The following is a 24,906-nucleotide window of genomic DNA, read 5'->3' as shown; positions in this document are numbered from 1 at the left end:
AGCGTGTAGCATCTTGTAAAGCCATACAGTAGGTAAGGAAGTGTTTGAACACACACACACACACAGATGAAATTACATCAAAGGGGCCCAGAGCTCCCAAGAGCTGAAAGAGCTCCCAACAGCCAAAGCTTGAAAAATCTAAACATCAAAATAAAGAAAGTAATATTGAATTATAACCCAATGTACAAAATAAATATTCATAAGCCCATTATAAATAAATGATTTAATAAATAAATGACGGAGAAGAGACAAATCTCCCATGCAGAAAAATTCCAAATGAAGAATGTAACTACTCCACCTTAAAGGAGAAGGATCACAGCTCCTGTCTCCTCAACTATAGGCTATGCACAGTGACTTTCTTTCAAAAAGTACAGAGTAGAAAGATGGAAAAAAGAAGTGATCAAGGTCAACATCAATAGTGACAAATCTTGAGAATATGTGTGTACTCTTGAGACAGTGTGGTTGAAAGCATGCTTTACCTCAGTGATCTCTTTCCCAGAAATCTATAACTTTGTCCTTACCATGAAAAACTAGCAGATTCCAATAGAGGGACATCCTAGAATATACCTAACCAGCGTTACTCAGAAGCTAAAACTCTTAAACTTATGATTGTGGTAGGCTAAATAAATAAATAGAGCTAGAACATAAAAATTGTAAGCTATAAGAGAAAATATTCATAAACTGAACTCAATGAAAAAGAGAAGTTACGCTCTTCAAAAAAAAGTAAGCTATGAATTTAGAGAAATCACACGTGATACACATATCTGACAAATGACTTGTTTACAGAATGCACATGTCTCTCACAATTCAATAATCACAAGACAAACTGCCCATTTTAAGAAATGTCAGAATTGAGCACCCAATTTACAAATTATTGATTATAAGGGAAATAGAAATTAAGGCCAAAATGAAATACCAATACACACAAAAACTGGGATGGTTAAAATAATAAGACTACCAATATCTAGTTTTGGCAAAGATATGGAGCAACTAGAACTCTCAAACTTCACTGACAGGAATGTGAAATAGTATTCCACTTTGAAAATCAATGTGGCTACATCTTGTAAAGTTAAACATAAATTTACTTGTAAACACAGAAAATGTACTCCTGGATAGTCACTCTAGAAAAATGGAAGCTTTGAATCACTATATTGTATACCTAAAACTAATAATGTATGTCAATTATACAAGAGTTAAATTTAAAAATATATATATTTTTAAGAGAAACATGAAAACATATGTCTCCACAAATGAATGTACACAAATGTTCAAAGAAGCTTTATGTGTAATGGTCAAAAACTGGAAACAACCAAAAGGTGAAGTAAACAAATTATAGTATAGTTATTAAATGGAATACTACTCAGCAATAAAAAGTGATAAATTACTTAAACATGCAAAAAGTAATTAAACTCAAAAACATTATGTGTAGCAAAAGAAGCAGACACAAAAGATGATTCCAAACTTGGAAACTCCAGAAAAGAGAAATCTTTGCGGAATAAAATTTAAAAAGAGAGAGATGAAAAAAAGAAAAATATTTTCTGTACAAGGGCCCAATTAGGGAATAATCTCAGTTTAGAAGTGCAAGACCAGGATAGCACGAAGACATTGAGAACACGGGATAAAAAAGAGACAGAGAGAAGTTGATTGTATAGACATCATTGGAACGCTCCAGAGTAAAACATCTCTACTACAAATAGAGAGTACACTGGGTACTTCTACATGTCAAAGAATTATTGCTTTCAAACTTAAAAATGTAGAGGGTTACTATCACCCTCCAATATCCAACTCCCACACACTTCAGTTGGGTTTTTCTCCAAATATCTGAATATCAAAATACTGTTAATGATCATGAGTTCTAGACAAAAAAGGTTGATTTCATGTTTTCCATTTGCTCAGCAACTTTTATGCTCGGATACACACTCACATACACAGAAACAAGCAGGCATGTATTCTGAATCATCAGAAGGTTCATTTTACCACTGTGAGCTTTCTGCTTTGTGATTTCCCTATCCACATTTACATTTGTGCTGACAATCACATCAATGTGAAGCAATGCTGCTTTAATTGCCTCAGGCAAATACAAAACAAATCAATGGTGCAATTTGCCAAGTGAAAGTCAAATGACTTCACAATTCACCACATAAACAAAGGCTTCACTATTTAGAATAGAAATTTGAAATAACTGAGTCACTAAATAATATAAACCTGCCAAATTCAAAAGAACCTTTGCTTGAATGGTCAGTACCATATGCTAATTAGGAGAGAAGAATAAGTTTCAGCAAAACTTTGTCATATTAAACTAGTCATACTTTGAACTTAGTTTTGCAATTTGTATTTATTGTGTCAATATATTATGGTTTTTTACTTGCATGGGAGTTATAAATCTAAAAAAGTACAATCTAGTTTTAGGTTATAATGTATTTAAGTTAACATGAAACTTAAATTGGCAGTAATAGAAACAAGTATTAATTTTTACATTATTTCAAATTTTATTTTTTTAATTAACATACATTACATTGGCTTGTTTTGTGTGCATTTCCATAAATTTAACACAGTATATAGCTTTGTCCAACTAAGACCACCAGCAAGACACACCTCTTCCATCATCCCAGAGAACTCCCTGTGCTCTCGTTCTGTAGTCTCACTCTCCCCAACTTTTAACCCCCAGCAACACTGGAGCTCTTTTCCATCACTACAGCTTTGTCTTTTTGAGAATGTCATATTAATGGAATCAAACAGTACACTCTGAGACTGGCTTCTTTCCCCTAGAGAAATGTCAAGTTGTTCCCTGTCAATAGTTCATTGCCCTTTATTGTTAAGTAGTTTTCCATTTTCCATAAAGTGTCCTACTACACTTTGCTTATTCAGTCATTGAGTTCTTTTGCTCCTGTTTCACGTCAGAGACTATAAGTAAAGAAGATAGAAACATTGATGTGCAAGTTTTTGTGTGAACATAAATTATCATAAGGTAAATAAGTAGGAGTGACTTGATTGAGTCATCTGACAAATATGTATTTAATTGGGTAATTTTTTAACCTGGCTAAATAGTTTCCCAGAATGTCCAGTTTTTGCATTCTTACCAGAAATGGATGGAATTTCCAGTTGCTCTGCATCATCAGCATCATTTGATATTTTTAATTTAGCCATTCTAAAGACTGCATAATGGTATCTTGTGGTTTTAATTTGCCTATCCCTGATGGCTAATGATGACATACATCTTTCTATGTGCTTATTTGTCTCCCACACAGTCTCTTTTTTTTTTTTTTAAAGATTTTATTTATTTATTTGACAGAGAGAAATCACAAGTAGATGGAGAGGCAGGCAGAGAGAGAGAGAGGGAAGCAGGCTCCCTGACGAGCAGAGAGCCCGATGCGGGACTCGATCCCAGGACCCTGAGATCATGACCTGAGCCGAAGGCAGCGGCTTAACCCACTGAGCCACCCAGGCGCCCTCCCACACAGTCTCTTAAGTTAAACATTTGTTCAAGTCTTATGATTACTTTTTGATGGGGTTATTTGTTTTCTTACTGCTGAGTTTTGGGAGTTCTTCTATATTATAAATATAAATCCTTATGAGATACGTGGTTTCTAAGTACTCTTCCAGTCTCTATATAGTCTATAGCTCACCTCTTCATTCTCTTCAAAATGTCTTTTATAAATTAAAAGTTTTAATTTTGATGAGGTCCAATTTGTCATTTCGTAATTTATGTTTCGTGCTTTTGATGTCATATCTGAGAACTCTTGCCTAATCTCAGATTATGAAGAATTTCTTCTATAATTTCCTCTAAAACTTTTATAGTCTTATATTTTCATACTTTTATAGTCTTATATTTTTACATCTATGACATATTTTGAATTAATTTCTACATAAGGTGTGAAGCTTGGATCAAGATTCAATTTTTGCATGTGGATGTCAGGTTGTATCAACATTTTTGTTGTGTGTTTTCTAGCTTTATTCAGATACAATTGGTAAGAATTGTATTTATTTAAGGTACACAATGTGATGGTTTGATATATGTATATATTGTCAGTTGATTACCATAATCAAGCCATTTAACACATCTATCACCTCGCATAGGTCTCTTTTGTGGTGAGAACACTTAAGATATATTCTCTTCGAAAATTTAAATATACAGTGTTATTAACTATAATCTCCATGATACACATGTTATCACCAGAATATATTTATCTGAGTCTGTTTCCTTTCATTTCATTCTGCCCACCCTCCTAACCTCTGGTAATTTCATTCTACTCTGCTTCTCAAAGTTTGACTTTTTAGATTCTACACATAAGTGTGGAGATAATTCCACACATAAGATGATGGAGTATTTTTCTTTGTCTGACTTATTTCACTTAACATAATGCTCTCAATGTCAATCCATCTTGTTACAAAGGCACGATTTCAATCTTTCTCATGGCTGAATAATACTCCATTTTATATTTATATCCATTTTCTTTATCCAGTCATCTTCAATGGACAACAGTTGGTTTCTGTATCTTGGCTATTGTGAATAGCGTGGTGATGAATGTGGCAGTGCAGTTATCTCTTCAAAATCCTGATTTCCTTTCCTTTGGATACATACCCAGAAGTGGGATTAATAGATCATAGGGTAGTTCAATTTTTAATTTTTTGAGAACTCCCATACTGTTTTTTGTACTGGCTGCAGCAGTTTACATTCCCACCAACAGAGCCCAAGGGTTCCCTTTTTTCCTATCTTTGCCAACACTTGTTATCTCTTATCTTTATGATAATAGCCATTCTATTAGGCGTGGAAAAGTATCTCATTGTGGTTTTGATTTGCATTTCCCTTATGTGACACTGAGCACCTTTTCAGTACTTGTTGGCTATTTATAGTCTTCTTTGGAGAAACATTCATTCAGGTGATTTATCCATTTTTTTAATCAGTTTATCTGTTCTTTCAGGTTATCTGTTCTTTCACTATAGGGTTATATACATTCCTTATGTATTCTAAATATTAACTCCTTATCAGATATATGGTTTGCAAATGTTTTCTCCTGCTCCAAAATTGCCTTCCCATTTCCTTGATTGTTTTCTTTGCCATGCAAAATCTTTTTGTTTGGCAGTCACATTTGTTTACTTTTGCTTTTGCTGCCTTTGGTTTTGGTGTCAAAGCCAAAAATATCATTGCCAAGACCAGTGTCAGGGAGCTTACCTTGATGATTTCTTCTAATAGCAATAGTTTCAGGTCTTGCATTCAAGTCTTTAATCCATTTTGAGGTGATTTTTGTGGACAGTAAAAGATACAAGTCCAGTTTTATTCTTTTGCATGTGGTTATCTTGTTTTTCAACAGTATTTACTGAAGGCAGTGTCCTTTCTCCATTGCATATTCTTTGCTCCTTTGCCATAAATTAATTGACCACATGTGTGTGGGTTTATCTCTGGATGTTTTATTCTGTTCCACTGATCTGTGTCTGTCTGTATGCCAGCAACATACCATTTTGATCACTGTAGCTTTAGAATACAGTTAAAAATCAGGAAATATGACGCTTCCTGCTTTGTTCTCCATTCTCTGGATTGCTTTGGTTATTTCGCTTCTTTTGTTGTTCTGTATGAATTATAGGATTGTTTTTCTATTTCTGTGAAAAATGCCTCTGGAATTTTGATAGTGACTGCATTGAATCTATAGAAGGCTTAGTGTAGGATGGACTTATTAACTATATCAACTTTTACAATCTATGTACATGAGCTATCTTTCCATTTATTTGTGTCTTCAATATCTTTCATCAGTGTATAGATCACTTATGTCTTTGTTTAAATTTACTCCCAAGTATTCTATTTCTTTTGATATTACTATTAAAAGGAAGTGGTGATGCAACATGGGGGCTTAAGTGGGTAGGAGAAGAATAAATGAAACAAGATGGGATTAGGAGGGAGACAAACCATAAGTGACTCTTAATCTCACAAAACAAACTGAGGGTTGCTGGGGGGAGGGGGTTTGGGAGAAGGGGGTGGGATTATGAACATTGGGGAGGGTATGTGCTTTGGTGAGTGCTGTGAAGTGTGTAAACCTGGTGATTCACAGACCTGTACCCCTGGGGATAAAAATATATGTTTATGAAAAATAAAAAATTAATTTAAATTAAAAAAAAAAGGATTGTTTTTTATATTTTTCTTTCAGTTGGTTTATTTTTTTCCATTTTATTTTATTTCTTTTCAGGGTTCCAAAATTCATTATTTATGCAAATGGTTCATTTTTAATGTTCAATGCAACTGTTTTTTGTATGTTGATTTTGCATTCCACAACTTTACTGAATTCATTTATTCTAACAATTTTTTAGTGGAGTCTCAGAGTTTTCTCTGTATAATACATGTCACCTGCAAAAAGAGAGAATGCTACTTCTTTTTAATTTAAATATCTTTTATTTTGGTTTTTTTTGTCTTTTTTTTTTTATTGCTAATTGTTCTAGCTAAAAGTTCTAGTACTATGTTGAATGGAAGTGGTAAGAGTGGGCACCTTTGTCTTATTCCTGATCTTACAGGATAGCTAAATGGTTTTCACTATTGAGAATGGTGTTAACTGTTGGCTTCTCACATATGACCTTTAATATGTTGATATATTCTTTTTATACCTAATTTGTTGAGCATTTTTAATCATGAAAAAAATGTTGGATTTTGTCAAATGATCATTTTTGTCAAAATGATCATGTAATGTCTATCCTTCATTCTACTAAGGATCCTTCATTCTTGATTTGTATATGTTGAATCAGCCTTGTACAATCCCAAAGATAAATCCCACTTGCCTCATGATGTATGATTCTTTTAATATGCTATTAAATTTGGCTTACTAATATTTTGTTGAAGATCTTTGCATATATGTTCATCAGGGATATTAGTTTGTAATTTTCTTTTCTTGTAGTAGCTTTATGTGGCTTTAGTATGAGGGTAATGCTTTCCTCATAAAATGTATGGAAGTTTGCAAGTGTTCCATCCTCCTCAATTTGTTAGAAGAGTTTGAGAAGCATTGGTGTTAATTCTTCTCCAAATATTTGATAGCATAGGGGCGCCTGGGTGGTTTAGTGAATTAAGCCTCTGCCTTGGCTCAGGTCATGATCCCAGGGCCCTGCATGGGCTCTCTGCTCAGCAGGGAGCCTGTTTCCCCCTTCCCTCTGCCTACTTGTGATTTCTGTCAAATAAGTAAATAAAGTCTTAAAAAGAAAATATTTGATAGCATTAATTCATAAAGGCATCTGACTTGGGTCTTTTCCTTGTTAGAAGTGTTTTCTCTTTCTAAAATTTTCTTTATTTATGAGAGAAAGAGAGTGGTGGGAAGAGCCGAGGGAAACGACACTGAGGCTGGTCCCAGTGCTCAGGACTCAATCTCAGGACGCTGAGATCACCACCTGAGCCAAAGCCAAGAGTGGGATGCACAACTGCCTGAGCTACCCAGGAGCCACTTTGCTGGAAGTGTTTTGATTACTCTTTCAATTTCCTTAGTTGTTGTTGTTCCATTCAGATTCTACTCCTTTGTGATTCGTCCTCTGTAAGTTATATCTTTATTTCTCCTACGTTATCTGGTTTGTTGGTGTATAATTTTGGTAGTAGCCTCTTTTTGTTCTTTGCATTTCTGTGGTATTAGTTCAACACTGTTTTTGAAAATACTATACTTTTCAAAAATGGTTTTGAAATATCTTGGCATCATTTTCAAAAATCAATGGGTCACATTTGTGTGGTTCTAATTCTGGACTCTTGTTCATTTCTATTCTTTTATGTGCCCATCTTTTGCCAATGTCACACTGCCTTGGTTACTATAGTTATATAATGTGTCTTAAAATATGTCTTGGTATTCTAACTCCTTCTTTCAGGTTATTTTTAACATTTCTTTAGTGTTCTCTTTAAAATTGCTTTGTTTTTAACTATATCTCTTAATAAAAATTTTAGGGATTCCTCTCATGATTAAATAATAGATAATTCTTCACATTCTACTTAAAATCAATACTCTAACACTTTGCATGTAGAAAATTTACTACAGTAAATATACCTTTACCTCCCTCTTTGTGCTGCAATTCTCTCACATGCTGTATCTGCATACATTGAAAATCCTATCAGAAATGTAATTTTTGCTTTAAACCCTGTAACACTTTATAGTACTCAGTAAGTGAACTGTTTATTATATTCACCCAGATATTTGCCATATTCACCCAGATATTTGCCATTTCCAATACTTTTTTTTTTTTCATTCTGGATCTTCTAAGTTTTCTTCTTGTATCATTTCCCATTTTTCTGAAGAACTCCCTTCAGTAATTCTTTCAGAGCTTTGAATTGCTCCTCAGGTGTGTCGTGAATGTAAGACATCCAATAGTCAGTTTGCATCTTGGGCACTGGCACATCCCATAGTTCAGTTCTCAAAGCCTATGTATGTTTTTAGTATTCGATAAACAACTGTGCAGCTTATGGGTAGGCCCAGGAGTTCACTGAGAACTTTAAGTGGTCACTTTCTCAAGTCCTCCCTTACCGGGATATCCTTTGTACCCCCTGGTTCCCTCTTGTTCCCCTTTTTATTATCTGGCCATGTCACGGAGGTTTTAGCTGTCCCACTCTGCCTCATACTCTCCAGAACAGTATTCACATGTAGTGTCAGGCTACAGAACAGCAGAAAAAGAATAGAAAAGAAAAGAGAAAAGAAAAAAGACATGAGGAAAGGAGAGAAGAGGGAGAAGGGAGGAAAGGGAAGGGGAGGGGAGGGAGGAGAGAGTGAGGGAAGTGGAGTCGCAGGGGAAGAGAGAGAGGAGAGGAGGAAAGAAAAAGCCACGGGAGCTCATCTCTCTCTCTCTTAAGATCATAGCTTCTCTGATTGGAAAAGAAGTTTTCCCACCTGTCATGGACTGACTGCTTGCATCCCCCTGGCACCAGCTTCACATGGGGAAACGCTAACACCCAGGATGCTATTGGGAGGTGGGACCTATAGGAGGTAATCAGATTTAGGTAAATTCATGAGAGCAGGGACGCCTGGGGTGGCTCAGTTGGTTAAGCAGCTGCCTTCGGCTCAGGTCATGATCCCAGCGTCCTGGGATCGAGTCCCACGTCCGGCTCCTTGCTCAGCAGGAAGCCTGCTTCTCCCTCTGCCTCTGTCTGCCATTCTGTCTGCCTGTGCTCACTCTCTCTCCCTCTCTCTCTCTGACAAATAAATAAAATCTTTAAAAAAAAAAAATTCATGAGAGCAGAATCATCATGAAGGGATTAGTATCCTTATTAGAAGAGGCAGATACAGCAAGAAGGCAGCAATCTGCAAAATAATATGCCTTCACCAGACACCAAATCTGCCAAGACCTTGATAATAGAATTATCAGACTCCAGAACTATGAGAAATAGTTCATTGTTTAAGCCACCCAGTCCATAAAAATTTGTTAATGGTACTGATGTTAATGTGAACTGACTAATGTGAACTGGTACTGATGATTGTTAATGTGAACTGACTAAGACACTCACCACCTTTAGTATTTTGGCTCCCGCAGGTTCCTGTTGGCTTTGCTATTGCCCCTCCCCCAGGATTGCTTGAGGGTTGGGGAGGAAGAAATGGAAAAGTAAACAAATAAGGGAGAGGGGTTCCTGCACTCTTTATTAGCTTTAGAAAACCCTTTATTACTTCTTAAGACAGAACCAGAGAACTCCTTGAGCCTTCTCTGCCCACACTAATACCTGTTCTTGGGTTTTTGGCTACATTAAGGTCAGCTCAAGAGATAATGAAGTAAACTAAATGGTAAACTCACCATGAATTTGGTGGTATTTTGAATTCTGGTTTTCTTTCCAATCCTCATCTTTTTCAGCATTATTTACTTCTTAAAGACTTCAAATAGCCACCCCATGAATCCTGCCCATGTTTTATAGCTGTATTCATTGGGAGAGATAGAATGGCATTTATTTACTCCATCTTGCCTAGAACCAGAATATACCATACAATTATTCTTAATTATGGGCTTATCATCCCTCAAACTTGAGAAATATACTTGTTCCATATGCCTGAAAAATGAGGGACTCCAAAAGTTGACATTTATTCCCACAAAATTAAGCCTCTTGAGAATTGCTTCTATGCCACATTACAGTTATTAATATTCCCTTGGCTTCTATCAAAGGTCATTGCCAGAAGCATACATATGATATTTGTAATTATAATCAGTATAAAATTGTTAAGGCCATCACACATACATTATTCAATGACCCCTTACAAAGTCCCATATGAGGTTTCCTTTTTTTATTTAATTAATACAGTGTTAGGAAGAAAAAATTTATTTCCATTAAGAGACTAAAATGCTTAGAGCTTTCCAATAGTAAGAGCTCTATTAGGAATTACATAACTCATTTTTTCCTGGCTACTAGGAAGCTCCAAGACAAATCAGAAGCTTTATTATAGTTGCTATAATTATTATTTCTCCCTGTTCTGAATTTTCTATTTTCCCGTCCACTTATTATTTTATTGCATGTGTATTTGTTACATAGATCCTTAAATTCTTTGCCAAATGAGGCAAAAAATGAATGAATGAGTGAATGAATGAATGAATGAAATAAAATGCGTAAGTAAAGCTTTAATTAATACTTTTTTAAGATTTTATGATCATCCAATGAAACATAATTTGTTCTTCTGATTTTTTTTTTTTTACAAGCAGCAAGATATCTAGGGTCTTCCCTGATTATTTCATGTCCTAAAGCATTTTCCTCCTACATTTACTTTGACATCTGCAAATGTTAATGGAGTTTCTCTCTGGGATGGGGATCATTAAGTCAAAGAACTGAAGCAAAATGGGCAATGAAAGATTGAATTTGTTCATGCCCATAACAATAGGCAGTGATGCTAATGTGCATGGCAATTTTTATTGAATTTATGCAGCATACTGCAGCATCTGGAAACCCTTTGCTTGATTTTGGGATGCAATCAGTTCAAAACCTTAAATATACTCCTCAGGGCTTATTCTCCTATTGATTAGAATTAAAACAAGTTGCCCATATGAAAGCCTGGAGCACTGAGAGGAAGTTAGGGACACAAAAGTATTTTACTAGGTGATGAAAATAAAAAGCAATTACAGTGAAGAAACCCACTTCCCAAGAGAAGGTAAGAGCAAAACTTCCATTCACCCACTTGCAGCCCAATTTCATAAAACAGGAAGATGTGACTTTTCTAAAAAATTAATGTCAGCACCAGATTAGAATTGATGAAGTTCTATTTATTGTACCTACTATGACCCTCAGTCCAGACAGTCTCCCATTCACCAGGGCTGAAGCCCTGATGCAGTATGTCTGCAACCTTGCCCGCACTCTGTGCCTCCTTGTAGTATCTCTTAGTAAATAAACGAGCCCTCCTGCATGTCCAACATTGTTGTGCTGCCTCCAGATCAATCCTGTTCCTGCCCTCCAATCAATTCACTCTGCCCTCCATTTTCTCTTCCCAGACAGTCACCAGGAAAAAACAAAAAACAAACAAACAAACAAAAAAACCTGCCTAAAATTCATTTATGTTCTCCTTTGTTTTCCCATCCCTCTATTTCCTTTTCAGAGCACATTCTCATTCTCATTAGCTGTGATGGTTCTCCTTATTTTGAGGCCTGAAAATACTGGCTGAATATACAAGTCAACCAGCAATGACCTGACAGCTCCCTGCACCTATCAGAGGCTTTACACACTCTCAATATTGCCAAGTTGGGACAGTTATCCCCCTAATTATGTGTCACATTGGAGATCAATGACAGAATCAAGAAAAAAACCACACCGGTCAATAAGTCTACTGATGAAGAAAGAGTCTCAGAGAATAGAATAATCAGTACCAGATTGAGTCTCCTCGTAGGCAAGATACTATATCCTTTTCTGTTGTGATCAGAAATGGCCATCAATTGCCATTGTCTATACTCAATTTAGGAGTCATCTCATATTATGCTATCTGCCTGCCTTCCTGTACCCAAATAATAAAGCAGCCAAAGAAATGGGGCTAGACTTCACAGTGATGAGCTGGAAGGGGCATTAAAGTTCATGTGCTTTAAAAACCATATTCTTTTCTTAACAATTGTAGAAACTGAGACACTGAAAGGTGATTTGACCAAAGTCAAAGCAGGAATGCAAACCTAGGATGTTTAATTCACAGCCACCATTTTTCTGTGAGACCATTCTGCTTCTTACACATACCAAGAAAACTTCCTTTCCTAAACATTCTTACCACTGACTTCTCAATTGCTACTCGATCTCACCATTCCCCATGACATTTCAAATATTTGTCTTTCTCTTGTTTCTCCTTTAAGATAATTTTCAATTCTATAGATAACGCTTACATTTCTAGCTTCCTTTACATTCTTCACTCCTATCCTAGTTCAGGCCATTTCACCACTACCATGACCCCGTTTTAGCTTCCAAGTTGCTGTCACATTAATATTTCTAAATTTCACATTCTTTTTTTTTTTAAGATTTTATTTATTTATCAGAGGGGCGGGGGGAGAGAGCGAGCACAGGCAGACAGAATGGCAGGCAGAGGGAGAGGGAGAAGCAGGCTCCCTGCTGAGCAAGAGCCTGAGGCGGGACTCGATCCCAGGATGCTGGGATCATGACCCAAGCCGAAGGCAGCTGCTTAACCAACTGAGCCACCCAGGCGTCCCTAAATTTCACATTCTTGTATGGTCACTTCCTTGTGCAAAATGCTTTTGTAGCCCTCTTTCCCTAAAACTAAGTGCAAGTTTAATGTCCTCCTCAGCAGAGCCCCAGGCTCTCTCGATGGCCTTATTTCATACTACCCACCTTCATATCATCAGGCAGAAAGTTGATTTCTTAAATAATTAAAATAACACATAACAAAGATTTAATAGTTAACATACCATGAATCAAAGAACTTAGCATCTTGAGAGTTCTCTGGAAGATTAGAGTTCTGAGGCAGAAATGGCCCATCAGCAAAAATCATCGTTATTCTCCTAATGCCAACCATGAATACGTAAAACATTGTCAGGTACTCTATCAAGTACTGGAAATAAAAGGTGATTGTACCTGACCTCAAGAAACTGATCATTGTATAAAGAATATGGAACTATTATAGCAAATCCTAATTCAAGCAGATGCATGCTATCTCAAGACAGTAATAAAGTGTTGTGGAAGCTTTTTAACAAATTGCAGGCTGACAGCATTTTTCTTTACTGCTAGAACACCAATTAAAAACTTGTTTCATATTGTTTTATATTACTGATTCCTCTGTATGTTATCTATATGTATATATATACATATATCTGCTCCCCAACTCTCTTTTGAACTTCTGTTTCTGTTACCTGTTGTCATGAGTTTACTCTAGGGCATTCGGAAACATGAAGGCCAGGCCAGAGCTCAGTAGCCAAGGCGATTGACTAGTATGCAGAGCAAAATGAAGAGTCACAGTGCAGACCTGTAGCCTGTAGTCTGATGACCACTAACACATGGAGGGTGCTAGCTGTTCAACAAAGGGTTAGACTTGGCCTTAGATGTAGGGTCAAGATGAATAAAGAAAGGGTGGTGTCCTCAATATTAATCAAAACAATGCCTGATTTTGTTAAGGATTTAAATTATAAACATTATTTTACATATGTGATGTCCTCATAGTCCCATTAAGATAAGGAGAGAAGAAATACATTGTTCCTGGTTTATAAATGACCCACACAGAGATGTCCTATCTGCTGGATAGTTGATTTTGATTGAGTGAATAACTATCTCAGTGATTGATCAATGATCCGTAATAAAAGTGACAGTTCTTATTTCTCAACAAGGCAAGATAGGGGGAAGGTGTAAACCATTTTATCAATGAAGAACTAAAGCTTAAAGAGATAATGTGGCTAGTCCCCTAAAAACCAACTCATAAGTAGGCCCAGAGTTTGAATTTGAGCTCTCTTGAGAACAAGTTAAGAATTATTTTCATTATAGTGTGTTTATGTACAGTTCTCTTGAGAACAAGTTAAGAATTATTTTCATTATAGTGTGTTTATGTACAGATCAGCCTTTCTGGGACCCTTGGTGGTACCATGTGAACAGTTTCCTGAATATCAAGCTAGATCTACAACTACTAACATAGAAAGGATTTTAAAATCTACCTTAGCTGTAGGGTGTATCTAACCAGAACTACTATAGGATCAAGGTCAAGAAAAAACAATGTCTTCTGCCTCATTCCTTTCTGAACCTCCAAATTCTGGCTCTCACAAATACACACACACACACCCACACACACACACACGCACACACGTATGAACTGCAAAGGGTAATAAGGGTCATAGTTAAATAATTAGGTAGAAAAAAATGCTTTAAATTCCTCTCTAGAAACATGACACAAAAATTAATTTTTTTCCATCTTCCCTTGGTAGTTTATTCCAGTATAGTTTATTTATTCTTTTTTAATATCAAGCTTTCATAATCTACATGCATATTAATAGTAATTTTATTTCTTCTTTTATGTTCTTTTCTTGTCATTGAATGGGACAGCTGGGTGAAAAACAAGTCTGAGAATAGATGAAAGCAGGAGACTTTTCACCCACGCTAGACCTTAAAAGTTAAAATGAGCACTTTGTATAATATAGGCTTTGAATAGGAGCCAAAAATGGGGTGGAGGGAGAAGTCTCTCATTTGCAGATGGGTGTCTGGATTTGGGAAGTATAAGGGAATATCTAATTGCTGTGTACACAGGCGCCAATTGCTACAATGATCTGCTGGATAAGTACAAATGAAGTTGGTAGAAAAAACTAAAAAAATGACAGTGGGGGTGGATCTGTAAGTGGTCCTAAAATTCATAAAAAGGAGTTCAAATCTGATGAGGGAAAAAATAAAAGAATGAAAGTAAGAAAACAATAATGTTTGAATGAATCATGCTTAACTATTCCATGAGAAAATACTTGGAAACAAAATTTTAAAATCAGTTAATGGCACTGCTTAAAATAATAACTCAAAATACTCTAAGTCTATGGAACTGTTGAAATATGGAATAAAATGTCATCTAACTGTCATCACCCTCAAAAATGTATGTGCTGAGGTTTCACACATGCATAGACCAACATCTAGCAAATCATCAGACTTTTTTGAGCTTATAATTTTTTTAAAGTACTGATATGGAAAAATAATTTTTAAATACTTTTTTGAAAATAACAAGTAAATATGATATACATGTATGATTACATCATATACTATATGTGAATATATAATCATGTAATATGTATTCTACACATAATATACAGATGAATCGGTAATATGAAACAAGTTTTTAATTGGTGTTCTAGGAGTAAAGAAAAATGCTGTCAACCTGCTCAGCTGGTTCCCAATCACACATCTGCAAAAGGAAAACAAAAACAAAAACAAAAAAAGCTACAAAATGTATTGTGCGATTATGGTGAGTTTTCCACTGGGCTAAACTAATTGGTTCAAATCAATCTTTCACCATGAAAGAGAGGAAGGGAAGGAGATGGGAAGGAAGGGAGGGAGGGAAGGAAGGATGGAGGGGACGTCTTAAAGGGAGGTAGACAGACAAGAAAGAAGTGGAAAGTAGTGAAAGAATAGGACAGAGTAAGAGAAGAATGACAAGGCAACAAATAGTATCTACTAGGACCTTTCACATCACAAACTCATTTCGTTGACACAACAGCCATGCCTTGTGACTATAATTTTTTTTTTTAAGATTTATTTACTTATTTGACAGAGAGAGGGAGTGGACAAGCAGAGGCAGAGGGAGAGAGTAGCTTAAAGAGACTCTGTGCAGAGCCTGGAGCCTCCTGATGCGGGGCTCAATTTCACCACCCTGAGATCACAACCTGAGCTGGAATCAATGGTTAGTGGCTCAACCAACTGAGCCATTTCCGAGTACCTTTGTAACTATTATTATTAGCATTTTCTAGATGAGCAAATCCATGCTCAAGAAGTACAGGTACTTGTTCACAAGTAATAAATGACAGATCTAGATCTTCAACCTGGAAGAGTAGTCCCACAATCAGTTACCTTCTTAACTCCAGGCTCTACCTTGGGCTCTCCAAGGTATTTCTTGCTATGCTGTGGGTCCATGGAGGTGCTTGCTCTCCCATCAGAAGAACCTGCTGCAGGGAGCATAGATGATTGGCAACTTCCTTGTGCCACGCTTTTGAACCCACTGAGGATTCACACCATACCTCTTGCAAGTGCTCTCACCCAGTAAATGAACACAGCAGTATATGAACCAGGCAATTCCTGCCAACAGGAGATCCCTCTAACAGGTATCTTTAGCACAGGGATGTCCCACTAATAGGGCTGAATGAAACTTTCTTAGAACCATGCTGGGATATAAAGTTCTTATCCAATCCCTCCTTCCTTCTTTCTCTTTTTTCATAGATGGCAGACCTTCATTTCAATCTGAGGATTCTTGCCATCTCCTGATCCCCTTGTAGGTTTAATCTCAGCTCAGTGTTTATTCCTCAAAGATCCTGAATGGACATAAATGCCATGGGTAGATCCAAACTCTTACAGTCTGGCTGTAACCTAGGTAAGAAAAGCTATGAATTTATATACAATTCCCAACCCACTTACCTTAACCTCCAGAGAAAATCATGGTAGACCATAAAATCTTGGCCAATACACCACTAATTGATTAATCAAAATGATTAATCAAAACCACCAGAAGATGACATGCTCCCCATTGAAAAACCATGATTCCAGCTAGAATTGAAGGCACACATGACTCTCCTTAGTGTGAGTTACAATCTAGAAGAGAGAGAAAGCATGGAGTCCATTCAAGCTAGTCTAGATCTAACGGTCAGAATGATGATAAGATACTTAAGGGGTGATTCAAAAAAAACTACATCCCCCTATAGATCATCACTGTCATTCCTAAGTTCCTTTGAAAGATTCTGGAATTTTTCCACACCTCTGAGAAGAAAGAGGCATTGTCACAGACATATAAACCTATACCAGTCCACTTCAGACCACATACTTATTCTCTTATTCTCATACATACCTTCCCTTCAGTTACTGCAAATTTTTTCTGTCAACGTCAATCTCTAATTCAAATAGGTTCACATTTTACAGGAGAAAATGTTTCATAAGTTAGAGAATGGAAAGGATAGCAAATCCTTGTGATACACTGATATTCATGGTTTCACAACACTTTTCTTTTAATTTATATAAGATTGATGTAAATAACATCTCAGCCATGAAAATAAAACAAACACAACACAGTGGAATGTTCTTAATTATATATAAAAATATTGATGAATCAAATTTTGTATACAGTAAACACAGAAAGGTCGCTGATTAGAAATTTAAAACTTTTTCTTTTTTAGACAAATCCAATATACTAACCACATTTTTATGCAGGCTTATCAGATTACCATATGCCTCTGTTATTACTATATCTTAACATAAAGTCTCTATCTCAATGTCAATTTCTCTCTACCTTTTCCACCCTCAATACACACACAAAAATCTATCTCTTCCACAGAAGGCTGTCATGCAACACCTTCAACTTTCTTCTTCACATGTCCACGGGCCCCTTGGTTCCATTTCCCCCAGCAAGTTCTTGGTGCCCACTACTATGCCTCTTTCTTCCCATCTCCGGTGATCCTTACTATCCTTACTAAGCAAAGCTGTCTTCTTCTTCTTCTTCTTCTTCTTCTTCTTCTTCTTCTTCTTCTTCTTCTTCTTCTTTCTTCTTCTTCTTCTTCTTCTTCTTCTTCTTCTTCTTCTTCTTCTTCTTTTCTTCTTTTTAAGATTTTATTTATTTATTTGATAGACAGAGATCATAAGTAGGCAGAGAGACAGGCAGAGAGAGAGAGGAGGAAGCAGACTTCCTGCTGAGCAGAGAGCCGAAAAGGGGGCTCCATCCCAGGATCCCGAGATCATGACCTGAGCCAAAGGCAGAGGCTTTAACCCACTGAGCCACCAGGTGCCCAGCACAGCTATCTTCTACCTTGACCTAGGGTCATTACAAGCAACATAGGTTTGCTGTCAGGTAACAATGGGTAACAATAAAGGTGGTAGAATGGGAGTGGGTAAAGGGTAATTCTCCTTCTTTTAAAAATAGACTTCAACATTTTAGGAACCTAAGGGTGTTTGAATGGCTCAGTCTGTTGAGCATCCATCTCTTGGTTTTGGCTTAGGTCATGATCTCACGGGTCCTGGAACTGAGCACCCAACAGGCTCCAGGCTTAGCAGGGAGTCCGCAAGTCTGCTTAAAGATTCTCTCCCTTGGCCCCTACCCACAAGTGCTTTCTCTCTTTCAAATAAATAAATCTGTTTAAAAAAAAAAAAAGAAAACCACTTTGGAAGCTGGGGACGGCTTCTTGAAGCCACAGAAAAGAAGATAGGGAAACAACTTAAAAAAAAAAACAAAACTGTATATACCCAGAAGTTCTTTATGAACTAGGCAGAGGATAGCAACCCAATGTTAGAAATAAGGAATGTGAGGCTCTGGGTGCCTCACTCGGTTAAGTATCTGCCTTCAGCTCAGGTCATGATCCTGGGGTCCTGGGATCGAGTTCCACATCATCAGGCTTCCTGCTCAGTAAGGAGTCTGCTTCTCCATCTCCCTCTGTGTGCTAGCTTGCTCTCTTGGTCTCAAATAAACAAATAAATCAAAAGGAAGGAAGGAAGGAAGGAAGGAAGGAAGGAAGGAAGGAAGGAAGGAAGGAAGGAAGGAAGGAAAAAAGAAAAGGAAAAAAAAAGGAGGAATTTTACACACTGCCCACCAGATGCCCTCTTCCAAATTACAAAGTAGAAGATTTCAAAGGAAGCAGGCTCTTAATTCTGAATTCCGCTATTCTTACTCAGTGATAATGTCTTTAAATCCTATATGTCAAAGACAAGACAATTTAATAATTGGCTCAAATCTGAAATATAAACAGAGTTTTATTCAGCATTTCATGCTAAAATTAGCATCTTTAGAATTAAAATGTAAATATTACAGCATAGCAAAATAATCCCATCCCTTAAATGATAAAATGTGATATCATAACATCTAGAATGTAACTACTGCCCTTCTTATATCTTAAACTGGATTTAGACCAAAATCCTAAATCTCAACAATAACTAGTATGGATTTTTCTCTTAAAATAGTAATTTTTTGAAAATAAAAATAAATGATTTTTGTATGGCTGGCTGAAATTGCTTCACTCTGTTGAAGCTCCTGAAATGAATTCCCAAGGACTAAAGTAAAAGCAACTCTTACATTTGACTTGGCATTTTCCATTTATTGCTTTCAGCTTTAAATGGCAAAGCATTATTCTTATCATCAAAAATAGCACTGAACTACAGAAACTTTAAGTAATATATGATATTGTTTATAACAGTTGTAACCCACTGTAAGAAAAGCTAATATATAAGAAAAACACTTATTTCTAAAAATTGAGACTGTTTATTAATATTACCAGAAGGTTCCTTGCTTTCAGAAATTATTTGCTAAAGAATTTTTCAGTTGTATTGTATAATTTATTTAATATTAAGCAATAAATTATTAAATAGTGACCTCTGGGTGACTGTCACCTGGAGAATATTTAATAGAGTTAGTTAAGAAGTGCCACAGGGCTGTACAAGTAGGAGATTCTTTTTTAGTAAGACCACCAGACAGAAAACCCTTTACCAATCAAATGACAACAAAAATCTTCGTATAAACATAATATACAAAGTGAATGGATTCACAAGGAAAAAAGAGTGACATACAGCTACATAGCCATTTAAAAAGGCAAGTTGTAAAAGAATGTTAAATGACACTGAAATCTTTCACTACTAGTGAGGGGAAAAAGAAAATCACAAAAGAGAATTTCAAGGATAAGCCCTGTTTTTTAAAGTTATGCAAACAAGTATTTACAGAAATTTATAAACTTCCAGAGGATATACCAAGATATTAGGATAATAGTTGACATTTTTTCTATTTTTACATAATTCTGTATTTTCCAATTTTTTAAGTGACCACTTCTTTCTTTATAACCCATTGTATCAATCAGCGCAGACTACATTTTACTGTGGTAACAAATAATCTCTTGTCTTTACTCAAGAAAAGTTTATTCTCGCTTATTTATCAGTATAGGCAGGGAGGTTCCACTCATGGAATCAAGCAGAAACCCAGATTGATGGAGTCTTCATCTCCACACACTCTTTCATGATCACTGAGACCAAAAAGAGCACTGTGGTGAATTGTGCACAGCTCTGAAAACTTCTATCTGGAAGTGACATATGTTGCTACCACTCACAATTCTTCAGAAAAGCAAATCATATGGCCAAAATTAACTTGCTGAAAGTAGGCAGGATAATGGGGACCGCGAAGTGGTTAAAAATCCTAGATGGATATAAAATCACAAGAATAATAGCTAATTTTAAAAAATATATTCTAGATTTTTCAAACTTTCCAAAATATCATGTATTTTTTGTAATATCTTTGAAAGAAAGCACTCTCAACAAATATTATTCTTAAAAAGTGAAAAAATCATTATTACAATATACAAGGGGATAAAAGTTATCTTCCAAATAAAGAAAATAACATCACCCTAGAATATTCACCTTACCACTTACAAAGTAAAGTAAGCTTACATACTGGAGAGAAAATAAGACTCGGCATATGTCAATGATCCTACCGTTCAAAGTAAAACCCATAAGTGAAAGTATGAAAAGTAAAAATTACAAAAGTAATAAAAATAAATATTCTATAAAAATTTGTCAGGGAATTCAAAAAATAAAAAGATATAAAATATGACACTATCTACAATAAAACATGGGAGGGGAAGGAGAATGGGTTTAAACTTAAACCACCATCAACTTAATATAGACTGCTATATGCAGAAGATGTTATGAAAAAACCAAATGGTAACCACAAATCAAATACCAGTAGCAGATATGCAAAGAATAAAGAGAAAGGGATGCAAATATATCACGAAAGAAAGCCAACAAATCATGAAAGACATCAAGAAAAGAAAGGATCAGAGAAAAATCTATAGAAACAATGATAAAAATAGTAATCAAATGACCATAGAGACAAATCTACCAGTAATTACTTTGAATATACATTGACTAAACTCTCCAATCCAAAGATATTGGGTAACAGAGACTCATTTCAGACTGAAAGAAAGTGAGGATGGGTGCCGAGGTGGCTCAGTCAGTTGAGTCTGCTTTCAGCTCAGGTCATGATCCCACGGTCTTGGAATCGAGCCCCACAAAGGACACTCTGCTCAGTAAGGTGTCTGCTTCTCCCTCTACTTCTCCCCCGATTCATGCTTGCTCCTGCTCTCCCTCTCTCTCTCTCTGAAATAAATACATAAAATCTTTAAAAAAATAAAAAAGTAAGGGGATAGAGAAACATTTATCATGCAAATGGATGCCAAAAGAAAGCTGGAATAGCAATATGTAATATAAGACAAAATAGACTCTAAAACAAAGACTATAACAAAATAATAGGGAAAAAAACACTATATAATAAAGGGACCAATCCAACATGAAGATATAGTCATTATATTTATGTGCCCAACATAGGAGCACCCAAAAACATAAAGCAGTTAATAACAAACATAGACTAATCAAAAGTAATACAATGATAGCAGGGGAGTTTAACACCCCACTTACATCAATGGACAGATCCTCCAGACAGAAAATCAACGAGGAAACAGTGGCTTTTAAAGACACACTGGACAAGACAGATTTAACAGACATATTCAGTGCATTCCATCTTAAACCAGCAGAACGTGCATAGTTTTAAAGTGCATATTGAACAATCTTTAGAATAGTTCATATATTAGGCCACAAAACAGGTCTTAACAAATTCAAAAAAATCAGTCATACCATGCATTTTTTCTAACCATAATGCTATGAAACTAGAAGTCAACAAAAAAAATCTGGAAAGACCACAAATACATGGAGGTTAAATAAAATGCTATAAAGCAACAACTGGGTCAACTAAGAAATCAAAATTTACATGGGGACACCTGAAAATGAAAACACAATGATCCACATCCTTTGGGATGCCACAAAAGTGGTTCTAAGAGGGAAGTATATAGTAATACAGACCTACCTCAAGAAGCAAGAAAAAATCTCAAATAAACAACCTAACCTTACATCTAAAAGAGCTAGAAAACGAACAAAACCCAAATCCAGAAAAAGAAGGATATAATAAAAAGAGCAGAAATAAGGATATAGAAACTGAAAAACAAAAGAACAGATCAATGAAACAAGGAGATGGCTCTTTGAAAAGATCAACAAAATTGCTAAGCCTCTAGCATGATTCATAAAAGAGAGAGAGAGAGAGAGAGAGGACTCAAATAAACAAAATTACTAATGAAAAATGAGAAATAGCAGCCAACACCAGAAAAATTTAAAAAAAAAAAAAACTATAACAAAATATTGTGAAAACCAAATACCAACAAACTGGACAACTTAGAAAAAGTGGATAAATTCCTGGAAACATATAACCTACCAAAACTAAAGCAGGAAGAAATAGAAAATTTGAACAGACTAACCACCAACAATGAAATTGAATCAATAATCAAATCCACCACCCGCCCAAAAAAAAGTTCAGGACCAGATACCTTCACAGGCAAATTCTACCAAACATTTAAAGAGTTAACACCCATTCTTCTCAAACTATTCCAATAAATACAAGAGGAAGGAAAACTTCCAAATTCATTCTATGAAACCAGTATCACCCTGATACCAAAACCAGACACATTGATACCAAAACCAGGTAACTCCAGGCCAATAATTCTCATCAATATAGCTGTAAAGATCCTCAACAAAATATTAGCAAAACAAATCCAACAAGGTGAAGTGTCTACCTTAGGCTCAGGTAATAATCCCAGGGTCCTGGGATCATGGCCACAGAGGGCTACCTGCTCAGCAGGGTGTATGATTCTCCCTCTGCCCCTCCCCCCATTCATGTTTGCACTCACTCATGCTCTCTTTCTCTCTGAAATAAATAAATAAAATTTTAAGAAAAAGAGAATGGATAAAAAACATATAATCATTTCAATAGATGCAGAAAAACCATTTGATAAGGTATAACATTCATTTATGATAAAAATCATCTGCAAAGTAGGTCTAGAGGGAACATATCTCAACATGGAAATGTCTTTGTATGAAAAACCCACAGCCAATTATCATACTCAATAGTAAAACACTGAGCACTTTTCCTCCGAAGATAGAAACAAAACAAAGATGTCCACTCTCACTACTTTTATTTAACATAATATTAGAAGTCTTAGCCACAGCAATTGGGCAGCATAAAAAAATAAATTCTATTCAAACTAGTAAGGAAAAAGTAAAATTTTCACTCTTTGCAAATGACATAATAATATAGGTAGAAAATACAAAAGAATCCACAAAAAAACCTACTAGAACTAATAAATGAATTCAGTAGAGTCACAGGATACAAAATCAATGTGCATAAATCTGTGACATTCTTTTTTTTTTTTTTTTTTAAAGATTTTGTTTATTTATTTGACAGACAGATTACATGTAGGCAGAGAGGCAGGCAGAGAGAGAGGAGGAAGCAGGCTCCCTGCTGAGCAGAGAGCCCGATGCGGGGCTCGATCCCAGGACCCTGAGATCATGACCTGAGCCGAAGGCAGAGGCTTAACCCACTGAGCCAGCCAGGCGCCCCAATCTGTGACATTCTTACATGTTAATAATGAAGCAGCAGAAAGTGAAACTAAGAAAACAATCCCATTTATAATTACACCAGAAATAGTACAATATCTAGGAATAAACTTAAATAAAAAGGTAAAAGACCTATATTCTGAAAACTATGAAGCACTGATAAAAGAAATTCAAGATGATACAAAGAAATGGAAAGACATCCCAGGCTCATGGGTTGAAAGAACAAATATTGTAAAAATGTCCATATCACTCAAAGCAATCTACACATTTAATGCAAACATTATCAAAATACCAATAACATTTCTCACAAAACTAAAACAAATAATCCTAAAATTTATGTGGAACTAGAAAAGATTCCAAATAGCTAAGGCAATCTTGGAAAATAAAAACAAAACTGGAAGTAGCACAATTCCAGATTTCAAGTTACATTACAAAGCAATAGTAATTAAAACAATATGGTACCAGCATAAAAATAGATAAATCGATCAAGAGAATAGAACAGAAAACCCAGAAAAAAACACATAATTATATGGTCAGTTACTCTTCAACAAAGCAGGGAAGAATACTCAGTGGGAAGAAGACAATCTCTTTAACAAATTGTGTTGGGAAAACTGAACAGCAACATGCAAAGGAATGAAACTGGACCACTTTCTATACAAGCCACAAAAACAAATTCAAAATGGATGAAAAACCTAAAGGTGAGATCTGAAACCATAAAGATCCTTGAAGACAGCACAGGCAAGTAATCTTTCTGACATTGGTAGTAACATTTTTCTAGATAGATCTCTAGATTGATTCGAAACAAATCAAAAATAAACTATGGGACTATGCCAAAATAAAGTTTCTGCACAGCAAAGGAAAAAATCAACAAAATGGGAGTATATGACATATCCAATAAAGGTTTAGTATCCAAAATACGCAAAGAACTGATACAATTGGATACCCAAAAAATGAATGATCCAATTAAGAAATGGGCAGAAGACATAAACATATTTCTCCACAAAAGGCAGACAGATGGCCAACAGACACATGAAAAGATGCTCAATATCCTTATTATCAGGGAAATGCAAATCAAAACTACAATAAAATATCATCACCTCAAACCTGTCAGAATGGCTAACATCAAAAGCAAAAGAAACAAGTATTGACAAGGATGTGGAGAAAAAGGAGCCTTCATACACTGTTGGGGAGAATGCAAACTGGTGTAGCCACTGTGAAAAACACTAAGGAGGTTCCTCAAAAATTTAAAAATAGAACTACCCTACTATCCAGGAATCCCCTGCTGGGTACTTACCCAAAAAAAAACAAACAAAAAACAAAAACAAACAAACAACAACAACAACAACAAAAACCAGAGAGCTAGGGAGTACTGT

The 24,906-nt window shown here is 35.8% G+C and overlaps 1 long non-coding RNA gene across 1 annotated transcript; it reads left to right on the top strand.

Annotated features, from left to right (window-relative positions):
• The first annotated feature begins 363 nt into the window (after positions 1-363).
• On the top strand, positions 364-21,559 carry LOC116600991. Its single transcript, XR_004289878.1, has 3 exons — positions 364-375; positions 5,965-5,970; positions 21,458-21,559. It is a non-coding gene; the product is annotated as an uncharacterized LOC116600991 (long non-coding RNA).
• Positions 21,560-24,906: the final 3,347 nt, after the last annotated feature.

This window comes from Mustela erminea, chromosome 1, assembly GCF_009829155.1.
Source record: "Mustela erminea isolate mMusErm1 chromosome 1, mMusErm1.Pri, whole genome shotgun sequence".
NCBI lineage: Eukaryota > Metazoa > Chordata > Mammalia > Carnivora > Mustelidae > Mustela > Mustela erminea.
This window is presented reverse-complemented; position numbering and strand designations above follow the sequence as displayed.